Below are 22,216 nucleotides of genomic sequence, written 5' to 3'. Positions count from 1 at the left end.
TTCGACGATTGGGAGAAGTCTTATCAGACGTTGCCTAGGTGGATGGAAGCAATGTGCACTTATAATCCTGGTACTGTCGTAAAGTGGAGGTGGAACCCTATACTGGGCAGCGATCAGACCGTAACATTTGTATCAGTCTTTTGGGCGTTCGCAGCATCTATTCAGGGTTTTCCCCACTGTCCTCCTGTGATCTGTATAGATGGGACACACTTGTACGGTAAGTACAAGGGAAAACTCCTTATTGCGACGTGCCCGGATGCAAATAGGCAAATATTTCCCCTTGCATTCGCTATTGTGCAAGAGGAAAGTTTGGACACATAGAATTGATTTTTGTGTTGTCTTCGTTCCATTACCGATAGGGACGACATTTGCCTTATATCAGATAGGCATCCAGGGATCATCGCCGCAGTGTCTCACAATCCCGATTGGCAGCCACCGCGTGCGCACCACCGATTCTGCCTTCGACACGTTGTAAGCAACTTCAGCACGAAAGTGCACAGTGTCAATCTTAAGCGAATGGCTGAGCGCGCGGGAAGGGAGCTTCAGGTTAGAAAGTTTAACATGTGGATGGAGAAGATCTTCGATGAGGGTGGGGAACCCGCAAAGACGTTCTTCGATCAAATCGCTCCTCATATGTGGACTCAGTGCCACGACGGGGGCAGAAGGTATAGGAACATGACGACCAACCTCGTCGAATGTTTCAACGCCGTCCTTAAGGGCGCTCGTAGCCTCCCAATCACTTCCCTTGTGCAACTGACATTTTATCGCGTTGCACATTATTTCAATAGCCGATGTGAGGCTGCTCGTAATGCAATATCTAGAGGAAATGCATTAACTCCTCATATATTGCTTGCGATGGAAAGAAGGAAGTTGAAGGCGACCGGACATCGCGTGACGACGTTCAACCGGTCTAGAGGTACTTTCAACATCACGACTGCGTAGTTGGGACCTCATAAAGGAAACAACGTGCAAACGCTTCGCATTCAGGATTTGCACGGCTGCTCGTGTGGGAAGTGGCAAGCCTTACACTTTCCATGCTCCCACCTTCTCGATGCATGTGCGGAGACACGACTCAACCCCATGCAGTACGTTAAGCCTTGTTGGACCACCGCCGAACATTATGCGACATATGCGGCGGATTTTCAGCCGATTATGTACGAGGCGTACTGGCCAGCATCGTTTTTGCCGACTATACAGGCAAATCCAGCCTATGCTCGACATAAAGGTCGTCCAAGGAGCTCCCGTATACATAATGAGATGGACGCAAGGGAAGGTAGGAAAAGGAGCACGTGCAGTATATGTCATCAAGAAGGGCATAATCGCACAAGGTGTCCGAGAAGGACCCACTCGGGCGATGCAGCGGGACCGTCGCGATGATTTCGTATGCAGTTTTATACTATTTCACACCGTTTCTTTTTTATTTATACCTATGCTGATGCAACGGTGCATTTCCAGGATTGATCCAGGGCCGTTTGATCCGAGCGTCTTGACAATGGGCGATCATCACAGGGCTAGCCGAGCGTGGGCTGAGGGGCATGCGGAGCCCCTGTGCTGCCGAGGGGGCACGCAGTTCGCCGAGCGTTGGTCAGAGGCGGACCCCCGCATTGTCCAGCTGATACGCGAGGCGGGGTTTTATGGCATTTATCGGATTGCTCATATCCAGCTTGACTGGCATCTTGTCACATCATTGGTGGAGCGATGGAGACCTGAGACGCACACGTTCCACCTACCTCATGGTGAGGCCACCGTCACATTACAGGACGTAGCTGTTTTGTTCGGGTTGCCGATTGATGGGCGAGCTGTCATAGGTCGCACTGCCGGACCAGTGGAGGGACCTACGGACCGTCAGGGTCGACTCGCCCTGCGTACTATGTGCGAGCGTTTGTTAGGCGTTGTTCCGCCTGACAGCGAGTTGGTTGGTGCACGCATCCGTATGCGGTTCCTTGAGGGGGATGCATTTCGTGAGCTCCCGGCACATGCAGATGTTCAGACCATAGCATGCCACGCACGAGCCCACTTGTTGCGTTTGATTTGTGGGGTGATCTTCTCGGATGTTTCCGGCAGTTATGCGCATCTTATGTTCCTTCCACTTCTTGAGGACTTCGGAGCGTGTCACTCGTACAGTTGGGGGTCCGCCACTTTGGTGTGGTTGTATAGGGAGATGTGTTGCGCCGCGTACCACTCGAAGACACAGATTGCGGGCCCCCTTCGCTTACTCCAGGTTTGGGCTTGGGAGAGATTTCCTTCATTCGCGCCTACGCGGCGAGGTTTCTTGCAGATTGAGAGGGGTCAGGACGGTCGTCCGGTTGATCCTCTCCCGCTCGCATATCGGTTAGTAGATATTTTATCTATCCCTTTATATTCACTCAATAACTATTACGAATACTAATTCGTAATATGTAGTAGTCTTGCATTTGGGAACTTAGATTTCATCTTACACAGATGGAGGGACGACTTGAGGGCATCGATGGTTGCGCTTCACACATTGCCCTGGTACAGGTTCGAGTTGGACATGCACCGGGAGCATGAGGTATAAATCAGTTAAAGTATAGCACATGAAAGCATTTCTTTCTTACTTTCAGTTGTGTATAGTCCGCATAACTTTGTGTTTTGTCTAACTGCAGTTTATATGGATGCCCTACACGGATGAGATTTTAGCCGACATGCCGCCTGGCTATGCAGACGGGAGGGACCTGTGGGTAGCGCGAGTGCCACTCATATGCTTTCATATTATTGAGTGGTATCTCCCCGATCGAGTCATGCGGCAGTTCGGGTTTCGACAGGTCATTCCCGCCCCATTTATGACTTCGGGGGTAGATATTGTTGGAGACGATCTCCACGGCATGGATGGACGTGGTCAAGGGGTCACAGATTGGTCGACTATGCACGTGATATTCGTCACTGCGTGGGAGCATCGGCGAGACTACATCGTACGAGGAGTGGCGGAGCACATTCCGATGTGTCCAGATGACCCATACTTCACTTGGTATAGGTCTATCACACGCCGCTTCGTCGACAGGACCGCAGCTGTATATTTGAGCCTCGTAAGAAGATTAATGACACAACTCATTTTATTATATATACGTTCCAATTTGAATGCGTTAATAAAATATGTTCATCTCCTACAGGCTGACATAGTCATTGAGGCAGAGCAGATCTCGTCGGATCCTGCGATCCACCGATTGATGCGTGCTGCACTGGACCTCGTCCACGAGGACGGTCGACGGATCCCACAACGAGGAGGTCGACCTGATGTACCAGCACGAGGAGGTCGACCAGCTCCAGTCCGCGGAGGACGACATGCTTCCTCTAGTCGTCCAGGGACTCCCATGTCCTCCCCACCAGTCGTACAGGCCGAGTACTTGTTTGGCCCGTCAGCGCCTTATGCGCCTTCCACTGCAGCTGATATTACCGGACCATCAAGAAGACCGACTGATGCCCCATCCGACTCTGCTGCTACCCCATCCATGTCATTTTTATTGGACGATCTTTTCGATGGGGTCGAGGTCGATGCACCCTCTAGGCCGCCTTGTTCTCGTCCCGAGACATCGTATCATTTCTCACCACGTGCGCTACGCATGGCTGATGATGATGATGTAGCACCTCTTGGGGGAGAGGATTCACATCCACACGACGGGCCAGGACACCTGATGATGTTGACGAGCAGGGAGAGGGTAGACGCAGACGGCAACCAGCACGACCCCGGAGACGACCTTGCTGCGGCACGGAGTAGTTTAGCATTACTTTAATTGCATTTTATTTGTATGTATATCATTGATTGTTTTGATTTCATTTGTATATAATTGATTGCTTTTTTCTTTCTTTTGTATATATCATTTAATAATTCATATATCTAAAGAATTCAATACTGCCAAATCTAAATAATGACACATAATTCGTATCGTCTAAATTTGCATGTCTAGTTAAGTTAATTCCTTAAATTCAGTTGTCTTTTACTACAAAATTCGTATTGCTAAAATTTGTATGTCTGCATGCATTTACGTGCGTCGTCAGATGCAAACGTGTTTCAGCACTCTAAACCCTCGCATGTGTAATAATTCTATATTATAAGCGTTGATGTCCAATCAATCAAAATAGTGAAAGCAATTGGCATAAAAAATAGAATTTCCAAGGGAATAATTTTTCGTTGAACCTTACCAAAGGATGATGCTCAAGGGAGGAATGTAATTAAGGCAGGCATTGAACTATTTTTGGAATGCAATTACTGCATTTGATTACTGACATGGAGTAAGTAATTCAAATTTTTATTTCTTTCCAACATTTTGTATTCTTTTTTATAATGGTATAAAAAATAAGTTTTTTTTTTAATAAATACCCCTAAAGCATAATCAAATAATTTTATAATTATTATTTTTTATTTGTAATAGTGATTATTAATAGTTTTATTATACATTTTTAGTGCTGTTATTGATTTTTAATGAATTTATATTTAATATTATCCTTAAAATAATAATAATTTATTAGTTTCACTGAGATTTAAAAAATTCTAAGGACCTTTCCCGAGCTTTCAAGAATTATGATGACCTCCCTTGCGGTTTATTAAAAAAACATGTACCTCTTCTCGTCTTTTGTAAAAAAATAAGTCTTTTAAGGAAGATTTATCTATTTTTAGTAAATTTCAAAGGAGGTCTAACAATTTTGAAACCTTTCGGGCAAATAAATAGGATTTTGGAAACTTAGGGGAGCTCATATCGGTTTGCCAAACCTCAAGGTAGGTTTGTTTCTTTTACCGTAATTGTTATTATTACCTGTTTTTTTTTTTTTAATAATAGTCCTAGTTGCAATTATGCACGTGTTACTTCATTTTATTTCAACAACTTGAGCATGCTTTGGATACGTTCACATTTAGACATTATATTTCTAAAGAAAAAATATGTCATCAATAACATACTATAAGAGATACATCATAACTCATGAAGAGTGTAGGGAAAATAAAAACAAATGTTCTATCCCATTTCTAACCATTAAAATTGTATTCAAAATTCATTTCTCTTACAATTTATTCTGTGCATGAAATCCATTAAGTGTTTCCGCACATGGAGCACATTTTGTGAAAAAAATGCTATTATTTTGTATGAATTTAAAATTTTCACAAATTTTTAAATTTTGTAGCAAATTGTGTTATTTTATTGTAATTCATAATCACTACAAAAAACATGATTTTTAGTGACGAAAGTATTAGTGACGGTTCTAAATTTGTTACTACAAGCGCATATTAGTCACGGTTTTTAAAAACCATAACTAGTAATGCACTTTTGGTGAAGATTTTCAAATTGTCACTAATACTGTCGTAACTAAAAACCAGTTTTCCTCCTCAAACCATTGTGGGAATTCAGGGTTTTGCGCGGAAATTATCCCGCAAAAATATTGGCGACGTTTCTTGGTATATTAGTGACGGTTTATTAACCGTCAGTAATAGCATCATATTAATAACGATTGCCTAAGCTGTTACTAATAATAATAGTTGACTAAGAAAAAGTCAACACGATTAGTATCGGTTCTAAGAAATCGTCACTAATACTACAATATTAGTCACAATTCTTCTAAGCCGTCCCTATTAGTCTTGTACTAGTAACGGTTTATAAAACTGTCACTAATAATGCATTTGTTGATACTAAAAAAGTCAAATCAATTAGTGACGATTTATGCAAATCGTCGCTTTTAGTCTATTATTAGCGACGAATTTATTAAACTGTCACTAATAGAGTTTTTTATTTAAAAAATATAAAGAATTTATTAACTATATTACTGACGTTTTAGAAAGACCGTCGCTAATAGTCTCTTATTAGGGACGATTTATTGAAACTGTGACTAATAGTCTATTATTAGCGATGAATTTACTAAACTGTCACTACTAGTGTTTTTTATTTAAAAATATAAAAAAAATTTTTTTAACTATATTAATCACAATTAATTAAGAGAATCTTGGCAAAATACTTGGAAACTGACCTAGTTAATGAGTTCGACTTCTCAAACTCCAAAGCGGAATGATCTATGTTTGGCCAATTCGAAACTGAGATTGTTCTTAATTAACATAGTGAATGAAAAAATTGGAAGAGATGTCATTTATATATAATAATATTACTGAATATTGGTTGAAAAGATTCTCTAAGTTTAAACATTTTTAAGTTCATATCTTTTGGAATGACCATTTACAGACCAGGGAAGATGTGGTCAAGTTCTGGAATGATTAGGCTAATTTTTTAAATGCAAAAGAGTTTGAGAGATCTTTTGAAGTTGTTCATTATCACAATACTCAAAACGAATAGGATGCATGAAATTAAGAACAATTGTTGATATTGTCTAGCAAGCAACTTGACACCACAAATGAGAATCTGGATGAGTTGAAGATAAAATACAACCTCGATCTTTCAAATCTGAAGGAAAGTTCTATATGTCTGGCCATGAACTGGGAGTGTTCTAATTAACATAGTGGAGGAAAAAATGGAAGATAACTGTCATTGATAGTGAATATTGGTTGAAAAGATTCTCTAAATCTAAATCTTCTCAACTGCATACCTTTTGGTATAACCATATACAAATCAGGGAAGGTGTGGTGAACTTATGCAATGATTGGACTAATTTTTTAAGTGCAATAGAGTTTGAGAGATCTTTTGAAGTTGTTCATCACGTACAGTAACAAGGAATGGAATGCACGAAAGAGAAACAACACGCTTTCTTCAAATGTCTATGTATGGGTGGGTTGCTCATGGGACCAGAGCCCTTACATACCATATTATATATATAGCTTTCCCCTTCAAGGAAGTCTCACTTTCATTATCTACAGAAGATTTTTCTAGTTTCTTTGAGATAGACTTTGTAGTATTAATGTGCAAAGGCTTTACAAAAATTTTATTCATTTTTAGTTTCTTGAATGAATCAGGTCTTGAAGATCTTTTCTCACTTTTCCTAATAGAAGCAACATATTTTAAATTTGAAGGAAAGAGCTAGATGTCTGGCCATGGACTGGGATTGTTCTTAACGTAGTGGATGAAAAAATGAAATAGCTGTCATTGATAGTGAACTAGACGTATATACGGATCACGACGAGCCGTCTGAGTGGAGGAATTCGAGGTCGGTATCGGCCACAGTTAAGTCGAAATGATATTCTACAATAGCCATATTGGTACATGCATGAGTGGGTTGCCCATGAAGATGATTACAATTCAGATGGGCCAATATGAGACTATCTTTGTAGCAGTGGACAGATAGGAACAATTGCTAATATATATTGTCCAGGAAGAAAGACCATCACTAATAGTCTTTATATTAGTGATGGTTTTTAGAACCATCACTAGTCATTTAGCTTAATTAAGTAGCTCAATCATCTATTAATTTTATTAACAAAATTAATAAAATATAAATTAGTGACTAAATGGTTATAAAAAAACTTCAGAGTAGCTTTGTCATCCAACAAATTTTGAGTTAAAATTTTCAAATCAAGGTGCTCAATATCTCCATATCAACTCACCAAATATGCTTCTGTTCGTCTGTTTTCTCTTTTTCTAAATTTGGAATTTAGAAAGGCAAAAGGGCCATATTTTATGAGTGATGAAGAGGTTCTCTTTTGGTTTTTAATTAATATAAGCAGTAGGAGTATCTGTTTTTCCAGATAAGCATGTATTTTTTTACATAATTGAAATTTCCTAATATCTACATAAAAATATTATATATATATATATATATATATATATAATTGCGAGTGATGCAGCCAATCCTTGAAAAGCAAGTTTTAACTTCAGTTTTACTGGCGTTATTTAAGCAAATTATGTTTCATAGCCTTTAGGCTTCAGCATTGTTGGTGTTGAAACACCAGATCGTTATGTGTTGGAGAGCTGGTAAGTTGTTGAATGTGACTGGCGTGTTGTGGTTCTTCTTTAAGGCCAACCTAGAAAAATGACTTAAAATGAGCCTCTGTTTTTATAATTTACGATGCAACGAGGACAAGTTACCCCTGTTCAGAGTCTTATTTTATATTTTATTTATTTTTAATTATAAAATGGGAAAAAGCTCCAAGTTCATTCCTTTGGTTCTCCGTACGGTCGCTCCTTAAATCTCGCAGGTTGAACCTGCGAGATTTACCACGTGGCACGCTCTACGTTCACTCCCTTCTGAAATCTCGCAGGTCCAACCTGCGAGATTCACCACGTGTCACGATGGCTTACCAGCCACGCGTCGCCTCCGTTCGCTCCCTTCTGAAATCTCGCAGTTCGAACTGCGAGATTCACCACGTGTCACGATGGCTTACCAGCCACGCGTCGCCTCCGTTCGCTCCCTTCTGAAATCTCGCAGGTCCAACCTGCGAGATTCACCACGTGTCACGATGGCTTACCAGCCACGCGTCGCCTCCGTTCGCTCCCTTCTGAAATCTCACAGGTTCGAACTGCGAGATTCACCACGTGTCACGATCGCTTACCAGCCACGCGTCGCCTCCGTTCGCTCCCTTCTGAAATCTCGTAGGTTCGACCTGCGAGATTTATTCACCCGTCGCCACGCGTCACGTTACCCTTGCTTCGTTCTTTGCCACGCGTCGATGGCGGAGTGGCCACCAGTTTAAATCTCGCAGCATGAAGCTGCGAGATTACGTGAGCATTATTTTGGGAAAAAATTCCCTGTTCAGAGTATTATTTTATATTTTATATACTTTTAATTATAAAACGGGAAAAAACTCCTTACAAATTAGTAAAGACACGAGCTGGCACACTCTGTTGTTTTTGATTGAATCTCTTGTACTGCTCGACTTTTTTAACACCCTGCACCTGCAGTGTGTGGGTGATCCTTTTGTATTTATTGGTACTTGGGTCGGCATCCCCTTGGCGCTGTTTCATAAAAGTTTTTTTTTTTTTATTAAAAAAAATTTACATTTTGATTTGCAGAGTGTCTATTGAATGAAATGGGAATGTAATAAAAATTATATAGAAATATAATATTTTTGAAGAAGCAACTAATGTAAAAACTCATGTTCTTCCATCTAATATGGAATAGGATACAGATAGACAATTTGAAATTTGGGGACAGCCATCCCTTGTCTATCTATCTCTTCTTCTGCAAGCGATTATATCCTTATATTATGATCATTCTTATTGCTGAAATTAGATACTCCATGAACCAAACTTAATCTAATTGTTTACAATACTTTGACTTTGCCACATGAGTCACCAGTGTGTACTAAATAAATAATTTGAACAAAACATGTGTGCAGCATATAACAAAAGTGTACCAGTGTATTCTAAGTATTATTCTTAGAGATTCACACTTGTTTCTGGCATCACCAATATACCAAATTTAGTTTATTCTTGACATCGGCCAAGGTGATACAAAAACTGTATCTTCCCTGTTTTTGTGAATATGGAAAAAAAATGATGCTTTTCAATTTGAGTAATTTATCAAAAGCATTGGGCTTGTGTTGGATCAGTTTGGGAAATGGAAAATCATTCACCGTGCATTTGAGAGCATGGATTTCAAGTCTTGGATTTGGACTTGTGTTGATTTGGACAAAATGTATCACAGAATTATATTGAGTTTCTTCCAAATTCATAGAAATTCAAATCCAAGCCTCGAAATCCATGCTCCCAAGTGCTTACCCGAGAGACCTCGGGTTTGGATTTGTTTTAAATTTGGATACAATATAATATAATATTGTATTGAAATTGTCTAAATCTATCCGAATCTAAATTTAAGGTCCGAAATTGATACTCTCAAACGCAGCAACAGTTATTTTGGAGCATTGTAGTACAATAAAAGAGGTCTTTTGAATGTCACGTGTCTTTCAAGTTTGAGCTTGCAAATTATGGGAACCGTCCCCATCCACTAAGATTAAACAAGACGACACAAAGTTATTTGAGGCTTGAAGTTTAGTGGAGAAAAGATGGAGTCATGGAGCTAAATTGCCCAGGAAGAGATTGAAACAGAGCGTAGCAGGTGGGATAGATGGACCATGTCGGGAAGGTATGTAGAAAGAGAGAGAGAGAGACAAGAGTACTAAAAGTAATGGATTTACAGATTGTTGGCCTGGTAGAAGGTAGGGGGTTAGGAAATGGAGAAGGGAAATGACCATAACATGAATCCAATTCCATAAAACAAGAACATAAATCCAATTACACAAAAAGAAACGGTGTTCACCCAACCCTGATTATGTATTTCAGTTCTGTCCCGTGTACTGGAATTCAATTCGCCAATACAAAAAGAAAAGGAAATAGATAAACAGAAATAGCAAAATGACACTCTTTTTCCTTCATTTTTCTGATTGCAACATATGGATTACCTATTAAGCTTGTGTAAGCATGTAAGGGCGCGCTGGGAGAAATTTAAAAGTACCAAAAACCCATTTCACTCACCATCATGGACATTTTGAATTCAAGCTACCTCACTAATTTACAAATTGCAAGAACGTAATTTCTGCAGATTCGACTCACAGAGACAAATGCAGATAACATGAGAAAAATAACACAGGGATAAACAACGAACCGAAATCAAAACCAAAGAGCAGAGAGTAGAAGATTCTCAGCAGCCAAACAAGAAGAGAGGGAGCGCTTCTTGTCGCTCCATCCAGCAAATGAAGGAACGATTTCTTTGCGGGCATAGACACACATAAGAAGTTAAAATCAAAGGATTATAAGCCTTAGCGGTTCCGCAAGAGCGCATCGTCGATGAACATTCCCATGCACGAGATTTCCCACATCGAAGGATAGAAGAAGACTGAGGACGCCAGAGTGACTATAAAAGCAAACGAGTGCGGAATAAATAATTCACGGAGCCGTGCAGTGAGCACAGAGCGAACTATTCTTTCGCCTTTTACTAAAGAATACCGTGTGCTCGCCGCTCATAGCGGCATACGCTAATTTTTGGAGGGGGCTTTTTCTTTGAAAGTCGCCCGCAAGTCCAACTAAAATGTATTCTCATTGTGCTTTTAGCTTAGGAGCTTAGGTTGATTTAGAGTGGCTTGAGAAGTAGTTGAGCTAATATTTTTAAGCATCATAATTGTAATTGACGAACACTATAATAATTTAATTTCTTTAAAAATATTGACAGTCTTCGATTGATTACATTATCTTTTTTTTGAAAAAATATTACTAAAGTCCAATTTTAAATTTGAATTTTATATTTTGTCACATTGGAAGATTGTTTTTAATTTTGCATTTGAATATATGAATTTAGGTTTTAAATTTAAAATTGTGAAAATTTCAATAAAATATGGAAGTATGATAATTTATATAAGTTAAATTCGAAATACAAAATTTAGCCTTGAATTTAAATTTATGAAAATTTGAAAAAAAAAATAAAATAATTATGTTAATTCTTTTAAATATGCACAAGTTCAGATTCGAAATCTAAATCTATATTTCAAACACTTATTAAGATTTAAAAAAAAAAAAAAAATTCTATCCTTGTATTTGGACCAGCCTTGATTTTGAATTTGTGTGAATTTGTATTAAAAATAATATTAAATTATATTAAAATTTGTTCAAATCCACTCACATCTAAATCTGAAGTTAGAAATTCATGCTCCTGAACATAGAGATAGGAAAGGGAGTAAGACATGGATAATATGCTCACTCTTGTTTTCAATGTGGCAAGCCAACTCAACCCAATTCGTCCAAGTATTAAAGCCGTTAAAATTGAACTAAACTAGATTATATCTGATTCAGAATTGATTTTTTTTTATGTGTGCCAGATGACGCAAAGATAAAGAGGACGATTCTGGGAGAAGCTCACCGCTCTCTCTATACTGTTCACCCAGGTAGCACGAAGGTGTATAGAGGCTTGCGAGAATCGTTCTGGTGGAGTAATATGAAAAGGGAAATTGCTAAATTTGTGGGTCAGTGCTTGACATGTCAGCAGGTGAAAACAAAACACTAGAGGCCAGTGGGACCACTTCAACTATTGGACATCCCTACGTGGAAGTGGGAGTATATCTCGATAGACTTTGTATCGAGATTACCTTTAGCGTTGCATGGGTAGAATGTCATATGGGTAGTGGTCGACAGATTGACGAAGACTGTTCATTTCATTCTAGTTGGAACCAGTTATTCCATGGATAAACTCGCAGAATTTTATGTTCAGAAGACAGTCAGAATACATGGCGTGGCAGTGTCTGTCATTTCAGATCGAGATTCGCAGTTCACTTCCCGTTTCTAGAAGAGTTTGCAGGGAGTGTTGGGTTCTCAACTCACTTTCAGTACTGCATTTCACCCTTAGACGGATGGACAGTTCGAACGAACCATTCAAATTCTCGAGGATATGCTATAGACGTGTGTTAGATTTTGGGGGCAGTTGAATCCGATATTTGCCATTGGTTGAGTTTGCATAGAATAACAGTCACCAGGCCAACATTGAAATGACACCATATAAGGCTTTGTATGGTCGCCGGTGTAGATATCCATTGTACTGGGATGAAGTAGGCGAGCGGCATATTTTTGGACCAGAACTTGTTTAGCAGGCTTCTACAAATGTTGAACTTATCAGGGAAAGGATCAAGGCAACCTAGAGTCGGTAGAAAAATTATGCGGATACTCATCGACATGAGTTAGAATTCAAAGTAGGTGATATGATATTCTTGAAGATTGTTTCGATGAAGGGGGTGATGAGGTATGGAAAGAAGGGCAAGCTGAGCCCTAGATACATTGGACTGTTCAAAATTTTGGAGAGGATTGGTTCGGCGGCATACAGGATAGCACTACCCCCAGCGCTGTCCATGATACACGACGTGTTTCACGTGTTCATGTTGAGGAGGTATGTTCCAGACCTCTCGCATGTGATTAGTTATAAATTGTTGGAGATCGGGATACTTTGGCATACGAGGAGGTACAAGTTCAGATTTTGGATCGAAAAATACAGGAACTGCGTACTAAGGATATACCGTTAGTGAAGGTGCTGTGGTGAAATCATGCAGTTGAGGAGGTTTCTTGGGAGTTAGAAACGGAAATACGCCAAAAGTACCCATAACTGTTCAGCGAGGGCTAGTGTCAGACGGGTAAGGGTATAGTTTACGTAGAGAGATTATAATAGGCTATGTAATTAGTTGTATAGTTTTAATCATGGATAGTCTTTGGAAAAATTTATTATAGATATTGTAATTTCTCAAAGGTAATATTGTAACCACGGTATTTCTCCATCATAAGTAAATGTAGTAAATAAATGTGGGACAGGGCCACTATGTGTGTGGCTAGCGACTATTCTATAGACATGGATCGTAAATTAAGGAGATAATCAGTAATAGTTAACAAATTTCGAGGGCGAAATTTTTGTAAGGAGGAGAGAATGTAGTGATCCTAAAAAAAATAAGAATAAAAAATTATTATTAAAAAAATTAAAATAAAAATTAAGATTTATTTTTTTTAAAAAATATTAATTAATTAATTATTATTAATTAAATAATATAATATAATAATAATATAATATTATAATGATACAAATATATATATATATAACATATCTTAAGAAAGGAGCAGAGAAGGCTCCTACATCTCCTTGTCCCCTCACTCCCACTTTCCTCCATCTCGTCTTCGTTATATGACCGATCAAAAATCTGAAAATACCGTTGGGTTCTGCTCGCCGCCATCGACATTTCTACTAGAGCGAATTTGTCGTGGGAGTAGCGTAAGCATATCTCTTGAGGTAAGGTCAAATCTCAAACTTATCTTAATTTTTTTTAAACTATAAGACTCATTAACGAATGAAAATTGCCAGGAGACTCGTGGGGAGATTCTCTACAATTTAACCGGAGTGGGTTTTTGAATTAGAGTTCTAGGGTACCAATCCTAAGTCGGGGGTAAGTTTGATAATTTAGACTTTATTAGGCTATTTAGAGTATCCAGAACTTAGGGAAATTTTAGGGAAAGTTACTCTAAGAATTGTGAAGAATAATATGGTGAAATTTGAATTTCAGGGCTCAGGGGTTTTTGAACACCTAGGGCGTAGGCTGGGGTATTATCAGACTCTTTTAGGAATCAGGTAAGGAGATTAAGTTAAGTCAGTAATTTTATGAAACTTGAATGAAATTAATTGTTATGTTTATATAAATATATTTATTTATTTATTTATTCATTCATTTGAGAATTTAAAGGTTATTTTGAAAACCAGCCGTTCGAAATGAATTTTACAAATTTAAGATATATGGTATGCTATTTTTTAATAAAGTGAACGGTGGAAAGTTTGTTTGTTTATAGGGATATGTTAAAATGTGGAAAATCGTGTGGCAGATGATTTAATTTGTTTGGATTATTGTATATCTAGATTTGAAATTTTGAAATACTAAATTGTTTGAGAAATACTAGAACTGTTTGTCAAATGCAGGTGTTTGAACTAATGGCCAGTGGTCGGGTATTTTTTTGATTGGCCAAGTGTTAGGATTATTATTTGACGGCCGAGGGCCGAGTTTTAATTGATGGCTATATGCTAGATTGTATTTTGTGGTCAGAGGCCAGGTTTTTGGAATATAGGAAATATATGTGAATTAATGTTTTAAATGGTGATTTCTATTATCTAAATTGCATGATATGTTTTAGGAACCATGGGAACTAGTGTATTGTGAGTATGATACCGTTGCTAGAGATTTGTTATGTGGCCGTGTGCGCCCACACCTGTGTTGAGAGGTGTAGGGTGGCCTTATCCGATTTGCTTACGTGAGGTGAATGCACCCCCCTGGGTGAGGGCAATTGGACTAGCAGTTGGAGCTGCGTGTACATGCGGAGTATGTTAGCGGAGAGTATAGATGACTATTGTCTGAGTGGATCCCCAAGACATTAGTCCAGCCTTCGGGGCGCACAACCCGTGCCATGGGGATGTAAATGGCGTGTTTATCACAATGAATGTCTTATATGCATATCTGTTAATTTATGTGAATACGGTTAATTAATAAGATAACTTCGAGGGCTTACTGAGAAAGGTGAGTACCCTAGTAGCAGTAATGGTACTAGAGCAGAGGAAAGCTACTTGTATGGACGGGTAATCTTCCCTGTCCTCAGCTAATTGTGTGTTTGAGTGTAAAATAAGAATGTTTTCATAAATGTGTTTATCTGTTTAGTGAACTGGTTATTTTATGTACACTAAATGCATGCTGGTCACACACTGATATTAACTTAGTCTTTCCCTTACTGAACTGTGCCTCACCTCTACTTTACAAACTGTCTTTTCAAGAAATCCTAGAGATCAGATTTAGTGGGCTAGAGGTGTGAAATTATGTAGGTAATGTGTAGATAAAGATTTTATTTTTGTTTAGTTTTATGGGATGTAATTATGTAAAAATGGATATATTTGTGTATAAATATAGTTAGAACTCTAGTAATGTAATTTGAGAATTTTATATTTTATTTTCGCTGCGTATGTGTGTTTTATATTTGATGAATAAGGTATCAGGTATATTGACGTCACTAAAGTAGCACTTTAGGCCCACGTGGCGGGTCAGGGTCGTTACAATTTATGTCAACATTTAAGTCAACATTTAAAATTTTTAATTATATTAAAATAAAATTTTATTTGTAGTAATATAGGATATGGTTTCTAAATTTATTATTTTAACGGATCTTCCTATAAGGATGAAAAAGTGAAGTCCATCATGTAAGAACCCGAACCGTGATAAATGGGTTGAAATATTTAAAGAGAGGGACATTTTGGTAAAATAGCAAGCATCGTCGACGAAGTAAGATTTCGTCGACGAAATTCAGAGACTCGTTGACGAGAAGAAGCCTAAGAGTCTCGAAAAAATCGGCGATTTCAAACTCGTCGACGAGGCCACTGATTCATCAACCAAGGCAATGGAAGACTCGTCGACGAGTGCACCATTTTGTCGACGAGTTGGGCCGGGTCAAAGGGTTATAAATATCATTTTCCTTTACTTTCTCACTAAAAAACATCAAACATATCTCTCTCTCTCTAGAACTCTCTCCCTCTCTAGATTTCTTCACCGATCGTTGCTGGAATCGGGAATGTGAAGTTACCACGAGGATCGTGGAAGGATTCTCTACAAGTTCTACGGATCGGAATCTCGTTTCGGAGATCTTCGGGTTTCGGAGTAAAATCGAGATAAGGTCTGATTTTCAATTTTGATCCGGTAGTTTCGTAGGAAACAATCTTGTGAATATATTCTGTACTGTGATTTGTAGGTTTTGGAACTCGATTCGCTGTTTAGGGGCCTTGGAGTTCGGGATTGACTGTTCGGGGAAAAGGTAAGGGGAACTATGTTTATATTGGTTATTTTTGAAATCGGATTCGGTGGAACTGTGGTTCACGGTCTTGTGAGTGTTTTGGCTACTTATTTGGGAGGATCTAACTGAAAAATTATGGATTTTTCATTATTACAGTTTTAAGAAAAAGGGCGATGGGCAACATCCCTGGTTTTGTTGAAAACCGAGGGTATATGTTGATTTATACTGTGATATTGGGATGGTCGTTCCTTGACTTGTTTAAATTGTATTGGATTGAAAAACCATGATTTCGATTACCAAATGGGTGTGGTTTGTTTGGTTATATGAGCATGCATGTGTGTGTGATATATTGAAATGCTAGTAGGAACGGGCTTTCAAATTGTTTAGGTACTGAGAGTGTCCGATTCTATATCCGAGGGCGTGTGTTTATCGCCTGCCACATAACCAAGAGTGTCAGGCTCTATATCCGAGAGCGTGAGCTTATACAGGCAGATCATGTCGAAGGGTGTGGATCCATCAGTTAGCGCCGGTACGATGCCATGAGAGTCGGGGACTAGCCATGTGCCGGTGGCGCCGTGCTTCGCTGGTTGGCTACGGGCCAACGCCAGATTGTCGCGGATCGGCTTCGGGTCGAAGGGTGTAACGAGACTAGGATTGCTGATCATGTGTTGTGTGTGCGTGTATGCACTATGTAAATTAGTACTGAATTGCATTCAATTGCGTGTATGTTGCATCATGATAACACTCAAATGCCACATACCGATATAACTTGTGTTCTTCTTTACTGAGAGGTGTCTCACCCCTGTTGTACGTACATTTTTACAGGTCCTTCGAGTAACCGGAACTAGAGTCCTAGTATAGGGAGCGTAGTGGCCGGTGTACTGCGGTTAGCGTTTGGGTAAGTGCTAGGACTGTATTTTTGGTGGTTTGCCATTTTAAGATGTAATTGAGCACCCGTTTGTATGTTTTGATAGAGCTATGTTCTACTCTTGTATATACTCTGGTATGGTACTGTATATGTTGTTATAGAATGACCTTTTTTCGCTGCGTATATTGTAACGATGCAAAAAAAAAAAAAATAATTAAAAAAAATATTAATAATTAATTAATTATTATTAAGAAAATTAATTAAATTGAGAAATTTGAGGATTTTGGATATATATAAGTATATATGTAAGTATATATATATAAGTACATATAAAAGGTTAAAGTAACGATAAAGGAAAGAAAAAAAAAAAAAGGAAACTTAGTGGTTAAGTTCTAGAGAAGCAGGAGAAGAAAGAAAGAAAGAAAAAAAAAATTTCTCCTTCTCACGTGTAGACAGGAAGAAAAGAAAGAAAAAAAATAAAATTCTCTCAGCTCACGTTCTCCACTTCTCTTCTTTCTACGATTCCGCGGTAGATTCTCGCCCAATTGAAAATCTGAGAATACCACCGAACTCCATTCTCCGCTACTAGCATATCTACCGAAGTGGATTTGTCGCAGGAATAATGTAGGCATATCTCTTGGGGTAAGCCAAATTCTCATTCTTGTCTCATTTTTTCTTAAATTTTAAGCCAAATTAACGATCGAACACCACCACGAGAATCTAGGAATGATTCTCTACAAATCTAGCGAAGCGGATTTCTCGTGGGATCGCTGTAGGAATAACCCCAAAACTAGGATAAATGGGTTATTTAGAAATTAATTGATATTTAATTATTGTAAATTAGGAAAGATTAAAATAATATTTTATTGGGGTTGATATGATTGAATCAGGGTTCCGGTGAGCGTTGTGGGTATAATTTTGGGAGCCCTGTAGGCGTGATTCAGGGAATCAGGTACTGGAGAATAAAATTATATCAGTATTTTATTAAAGTAAATTGGTTATTTACGAGCGTATGAAATTTATTATTTATCTATATGATTTTTAGAACCGTCTTGAGTACTAGAAAATGATGATATTGTTTAAGGTTTATATTTGGGATAATTGCATATGATATTAAATTCATGTGACATGAGAGTAATTTTTCCTAATAAATTGAATATGAATTACTGTGGTATTCGGGCTTGCATGTGGGGGTGTTTGGAATGATTATGACATGATGAATGAATTGTTATGTTTAACTCTTGTGTGGAAATGTATTGATCTGTTGGGATACTGTGTGAGAAATGAATTGATCTGTTGGATTCCTATGTGGAAATGCATTGATGTGTCTGAGTGAACTAACTGGTTTGGTTATTCGTATGCATCTCAATATAACGTTGGCATGAGGAGGTTGTTATATTGCTTAGATATAAATCATGATATGACGTTGGCAGGTTGAGGAACTCGTCATATTGTCATTTATATAGGGTAGGACATTAGTAGGTTGAGGAGTTTGTTCTACTGATGTACGACGGGTAGGTCATGGGGATTGGATATTGGTGAATAGTTGTGCTTGTGTTGGCCACGTTATATCTTGTGTGGATAATGACGCCTGTGTGAGCCATGTTATGTACCCTGTGTGGGTAGTGGTATCTGTGTGGGTCACGTTATATCCTGTGTGGATAATGACGCCTGTGTGGGCCATGTTATGTACCCTGTGTGGGCCACGTTATATCCTGTGTGGATAATGGCGCTTGTGTGGGCCATGTTATGTACCCTATGTGAATAGTGGTGCCTGTGTGGGCCGCATGTAGATAAGAAGTACGTAAGTGCCTGTGTGGGCCACGTACTGACGTGTACGCAGTTACTTTGGGTAGGCCACGTACTAAGGACATTGGAAGATGAAGTATAAGTTGCATGATTCTTGTGTGGATGTGTTGTGTGCATGTGAATTTTATTATAATATAAAAATAATGATATAGCATATTGTGAATGCATGTGTGTGCATGCAGCGAGGTAAACATACCAACGGGGGCTTACTGAGAAAGGTGAGTGTAAAGACCCAAAAATTTAAAAGGATTAAAATAATTTGAAAAAAAAAGATAAATAAAATAACAGATAAATAAATAAAAGGAATGACATGGGAAAAGAAAAAAAAAATTAAAATTAAAGAAATTAAATTAAATTAAGATAAATTAAATAATTAGTTATTAAATTAAATATTTTTACATTGGATTTAAAAAAAAAAAAAACTAATTGAAATAAGAGAAATATATATATGGTTAATATAATATATAAAAATATATTTGTATATATATATATATATATATATATATATATATGTATGTATGTATGTATAAATGTTGGCAGTGGAACCAGGATTCCAACGGCACCTTCCGTTTCCTGATTCGTCGCAAACTCGCTGAGTAATTGAGAGAAGGAGAGAAGCGGAGACAGAGGAGTGGCTGCGCGTACTGAACGCAGGAAAGTTTGCAGGGGGGGGCTTGCCTGACATCTTCTCTTTCTTCTTCCTTCTTCTTCTTTTACTTTTCTTCTGTTAGTACTTTATATATATATATGACATCTTCTCTTTCTTCTTCCTTCTTCTTTCTTTTTCTTTTACTTTTCTTATATATATATAAAGTATTGACAGAAGAAAAGTAAAAGAAGAAGAAAGAAGAAAGAAGAAGAAAGAAGAAGGAAGAAGAAAGAGAAGATGTCAGGCATGCCCCCCTGCAAACTTTCCTACGTTCAGTACGCGCAGCCACTCCTTCGTCTCCGCTTCTCTCCTTCTCTCAATTACTCGGCGAGTTTGTGACGGATCGGGAAACGGAAGGTGCCGTTGGAATCCTGATTCCGTTGCCGACATTTATACACACATATATATATATATATATACATACATATATATATTTTTATATATTATATTAACCATATATATATTTCTCTTATTTCAATTAGTTTTTTTTTTTTTAAAATCCAATGTAAAAATATTTAATTTAAATTTTTTAATTTAATTTTTTTTTCCCACATCATTCCTTTTATTTATTTATCTGTTATTTTATTTATCTTTTTTTTTTCAAATTATTTTAATCATTTTAAATTTTCGGGTCTTTACAGCGAGTGCTCTGTTAGGTAGTTTCTTGGTATCAGTGCAAAGGGATGCTACTTGTATGGGCGAGTAGACATCTTGATCCTCGGAAACCTTCACCTTTAAAACAATAAAGATGTGTGTACTGACGGCGAGTTAATTCTTCACCTAAGGGCTTACTAAGTAAGGTGAGTGCTCTGGTAGGTAGTTTTTAGTACGAGAGCAGAGGGAAGCTACTTGTATGGGAGGGTAATCTTCGCTATCCTTGGGGACTTTCGCCTGTATAAAAAATTATGTACTTATATATATTGGATGTGAGTATGATATTAGATGTCGGAGATGTTATTAATTGTACATTTTCTCAATTGTTATTGATATTATATGAGAAACAGTTTATTTTGATATGTAGATATTAAAACTCATGTGTCACACACTGTTATAATTTATTCCACCATTACTGAGAAGTGTCTTACGCTAGTGGATTAACAATTTTTTAGGTTTTTCTAGAGACCGGGTTTGAAGGCTTAGGCTAGTATTGTATTTGGTGGTTTCTTTTTGGGGTATTGTGAGATACTAATATATGTATAGATATATTTGTACGAGATTATGTTTTAAATACTAGTTGTGGCTATAGATATCTAGATATTGTAGTGTTTGTTTTTGGGTTGTTATATAGAACTCTGATATTTATTTGAGGTTATTTATTTATGTTTCGCTGCGTGCATATTAATTATGATATCAAATACAGGTGATTGGAACACGTGGCACCCGGGCCCCACTTGGCGAGTTTCAAGGCGTCGCATATATGATTGTATTTGGATGTGTTTAGGGGGGGACCCCACGAGGTCGGACCCTCATCCATTGTACTATATCTTTGGATGCTTTATCAGATACAGGGACAGGTTAGACTACATTTTCACCCCTGAGTCCCGTTTCGGGGTTCGGGGCGTGACAGCTTGGTATCATAGCTAACCAGGTTACTAGATCTTGTAGACTTGGTTAGGTTTAGTTGTGAGTACATACCAGAGTATAGGATGTTGGATATGGGTAGTGTCACGCCCCGAACCTCGAAATGGGACCCAAGGGTGAAAATGTAATCTAACCTGTCCCTGTATCCGATCAAACATCCAAAGATACAGTACAATGGATGAGTGTCCGACCCCGTGGGGTTCCCAAGCACCCTAAACCTAAACACATCCAATCACAATCATATATGCAGCGAAAAAATGTTATCTATATACACATATGCAGTACCATACCAGAGTCTATACAAGAGCAAAACATGGCTCTATCAAAACGTACAAACTGGGTGCCTAACACATCCCAAAATAGCAAATCCATCAAAATACAGTCCTAGCACTTACCCAAGTGCTAAACGCAATACACCGGCCACTACGCTCCCTACACCAGGACACTAGTTTCAGTTACTCGAACGACCTGTAAAAAATGTATGTACAATAGGGGCGAGACACCTCTCAGTAAGGAAGAACACAAGTTATATCGGTGTGTGGCATTTAAGTGTTATCATGATACACTAACATGCATGGATCAATAATCAAAACAATCAAAACAGTTACAGTATTTTCAAAAACCAAGCAATACAATCTGGTGTCGTCACACTCTTCGACTCGAAGCCGGACTGTCTGGTGGTATTTCACACCCTTCAATAAAAATCGGTGATCTGGTGGTATTTCACACCCTTCGGCCAACGCCGGTAGTCTGGTGATATTTCACACCCTTCGGTAAATGCCGGTGCCCTTGGTAACCTGACATAGCATCAGCGTTTAACCGGTGCAGATCTGGTGTTGACACACCCTTCGGCTTAAAAGCTGGCCAATCTAGTGGTATTGCGCATTCTTCGGCAAAATCTGAATTTTCAAACCTGGAACAATTTGGAACCCCGTTCCTATTTCACCAGGATACAACATATGCATGCTCATATAACCAAACAAACCACGCTCATTTGGTAATCTAAATTATGGTTTTTCAAACAAATATAGTTTAAACAAGTCAAGGCATGACCATCCTAATATCACAGTATAAATCAACATATACCCACGGTTTCAACAAAACTAAGGATGCAGCCAGTCGCCCCATTTTTCCCAAAACTGT

General features: G+C 38.3%; 1 long non-coding RNA gene and 1 other non-coding gene across 2 annotated transcripts; both read left to right on the top strand.

Annotated features, from left to right (window-relative positions):
• The first annotated feature begins 2,217 nt into the window (after window positions 1-2,217).
• On the top strand, window positions 2,218-2,758 carry LOC131154944 (uncharacterized). The gene is made up of 3 exons (XR_009136707.1): window positions 2,218-2,331; window positions 2,443-2,530; window positions 2,625-2,758. It is a non-coding gene; the product is annotated as an uncharacterized LOC131154944 (long non-coding RNA).
• Window positions 2,759-10,775: 8,017 nt separating this feature from the next.
• On the top strand, window positions 10,776-10,893 carry LOC131156906 (U5 spliceosomal RNA). The gene has a single exon (XR_009137170.1). It is a non-coding gene; the product is annotated as a U5 spliceosomal RNA (small nuclear RNA).
• Window positions 10,894-22,216: the final 11,323 nt, after the last annotated feature.

Source organism: Malania oleifera, chromosome 5 (assembly GCF_029873635.1).
Source record: "Malania oleifera isolate guangnan ecotype guangnan chromosome 5, ASM2987363v1, whole genome shotgun sequence".
Taxonomy (NCBI): Eukaryota; Viridiplantae; Streptophyta; class Magnoliopsida; order Santalales; family Ximeniaceae; genus Malania; species Malania oleifera.
This window is presented reverse-complemented; position numbering and strand designations above follow the sequence as displayed.